The sequence below is a fragment of the Engraulis encrasicolus genome, chromosome 5 (assembly GCF_034702125.1).
Source record: "Engraulis encrasicolus isolate BLACKSEA-1 chromosome 5, IST_EnEncr_1.0, whole genome shotgun sequence".
NCBI classification, from domain to species: domain Eukaryota; kingdom Metazoa; phylum Chordata; class Actinopteri; order Clupeiformes; family Engraulidae; genus Engraulis; species Engraulis encrasicolus.
This window is the reverse complement of record NC_085861.1, coordinates 53,341,795-53,344,294: the sequence shown is the minus strand read 5'-3', so window position 1 is coordinate 53,344,294 and position 2,500 is coordinate 53,341,795. Positions and strand designations below refer to the sequence as shown.

Here is a 2,500-nt window from a genome sequence, read left to right as displayed (position 1 = left end):
GACCCCCTGGTTCTGACGCCAGTTTGGGAACTGGATGCACACTTTTCTGTAGTAACTTACACACTGATTTTGGTCTATCTCTTTTGACAGCAGGTACAACCGCATTCCTCGAGGTGAACTTACGCATGCTGCTTTCAGTATGGCCTACATACATCACAAGTTTTACATATTTCTGCCATGTGGTGTTTAATCCCCTTTTAATCACTCACTGAAGCATTGTGTGTTCATTTCTTGAGTTATTGTAAGTGTAAAAGTGTGTGTGCATACGTGCGTATGTACATGCGTGAGTGTGTGCTTGCGGGCACGCATGTGTGTGTATGTATATGTGTGTGTGTGTGTGTGTGTGTGTGTGTGTGTGTGTGTGTGTGTGTGTGTGTGTGTGTGTGTGTGTGTGTGTGTCTGTCTGTGTTTTTTTGTACGTATGAGTGCTTGAGTGCATGTGTGTGCATGCACACTTGTGTGTGTGCACGCTCATGCGTGCATGGATGTACGTGTGCATACATGTGACCCCCCACCACGAAACCAGGCATAAGTCGCGCAGCCGCGTTCAGAGCTACAGCCAAATTTAGTCAGGGAAGCGATTTTCTATGTGTTTTGACATCTTGGAAGAAAACGGTACCTTAACACTTATATTTTCAATTTCCATGGTCATTACATTCAAATTCGGTCAATAAAGATGTTTATTATGTCAACTATGTCAGCGTGATCAAAAGTTCAGGCTTCACTGAGCAAAGAGAAAGCCGAAATGGGCCACTTTTCCCCGACCGAAACAACCTCCGATCTGTTGCGGATCATCCAAGTGTTTGGTACGAGGAGAAAGCTAATGAAATGCCCTGTCCAATCACGTAGGTCAAATGGCAATATTATTTTGTAGTTCTTTTAAAAGAGCCAATCAAAAGAGTAAACCAAACCCTCTTGTTGCTATGCCCGTCAAGATCAAGCTCCGTGATTGGTCAAACGCCCACCGCGTGCTCTACGGGCATGCGCAGTTCTCTCACTTACATCCGCAACAAACCAAGCATGGTTAGTGTTATTGCAAGTTTGATTAATGTTTCGTCTCGTAAATAGCCGTATTTACTCCTCACTTTTGGACAACAATGACAAGGACAAAGGCGACTGGGAGTCTGATGATGACTGGGATGCCTTTGATGATGAAAAAGACGATCGAGTGCACGAACTGGGAACAGATTCAGCAGTGGAGAAGACCAATGCGATTTTTACCGCGGACGTATCTCCCAATTCTGGCTATGAAAAGACCAATAATCTTTGGTAAGTTAGTGTGCAACTTAGTTACATAGCAGAGGACACTTTCTGTCTCTTGATTTTTACGTTTTAACCCTCCGGATTTCATCTGCATGACATGTATGTGTGGGTATAATGGAGCTCTAGAAAAACGTCTCAGTGCATGCCTTTAGTGATTACATACTCCTCGTTTTGAAATGGGCTAAACTTAAAATAATACTGAGAGTATATGCAACTATTCTACCTGTAGTTAACTGGAATGGTATTTTTTACATACTATTCCTATTATTTTATTCCAGCATCAGCAAGGAAAGACTAACAGGCTTACTGAAATGGTACTCCAATGGGACAGGACAGGAGGGAGAAAGAGATCCCTTCAGCTGGACAACATCAAAGGAGAGGTGACATTCATCCAACAACAAGGTTCACAAAATGCCCTAGTGCTCACTGGACATGTCCCTGGATTTAAACGTGATGATCTACAGCCCCTGCCTTCAGTTCACACTGCCACCAAGGTCAACCAAAGCTACAAAGATGTTCTTCTTGGGACAGGTAATTAACATTCTCTTTTAAATATTGTGGTCATCTAACCTATTTGTAATATGGGTGTCATAGTTGGCTGGTAGCCATTCTTTTAATGAATGTCATGTTTATGCTGCAGCTGTCATATTTCAATGCTTTTAAGGTTAATATCTTGATTTACAATGGGCGGCGATTGTTAAAATTCTACTCCATATAATGAGCTATATCGATTTATATTTAAATAATTAATTTCAGTTGAGCTGGAAAATAGAAAAAAATGTAGCTGTCTTAGGGTATAACTATTTTTGTTTTGAAAACTTTTTTTCTGTCAATTCATTATTTTTGTTATTTTTCATAGAGAAGAACTATTGGACCATCAAGCACCAACAAGAGTGGAGACTTGAAGAAAGCGACGCATATCTGAATCTTACACTGACTCTGAGAGTGCCCATAGACAGGTTGTGGGCGTGGAGATGAACTTTTAAATCTGTAAATATGTGGCAAGTACACAAGAGAATACGTGAGTAATGTGTGTGTGTGTGTGTGTGTGTGTGTGTGTGTGTGTGTGTGTGTGTGTGTGTGTGTGTGTGTGTGTGTGTGTGTGTGTGTGTGTGTGTGTGTGTGTGTGTGTGTGCGCGCGCGCGCGCGTGCATGTGTGTATGTGTTTATGCTAAATGCATTTAATTTAATGCTATATTGACCTAAATGTTCATGTCCTTGATGCACTGTATGTTGT

The 2,500-nt window shown here is 41.6% G+C and overlaps 1 long non-coding RNA gene across 1 annotated transcript in view; it reads left to right on the top strand.

Moving 5' to 3' along the window:
* Nucleotides 1–1,098: 1,098 nt before the first annotated feature.
* LOC134448672 (uncharacterized) overlaps nucleotides 1,099–2,500 on the top strand; it is a 1,467-nt gene continuing 65 nt past the window's right edge. The window contains exons 1-3 of the long non-coding RNA XR_010034820.1: nucleotides 1,099–1,269; nucleotides 1,542–1,794; nucleotides 2,123–2,500. The exon at nucleotides 2,123–2,500 is cut by the window's right edge and continues 65 nt beyond it. This is a non-coding gene — a long non-coding RNA (uncharacterized LOC134448672). The remainder of the gene's footprint in view (nucleotides 1,270–1,541; nucleotides 1,795–2,122) is intronic.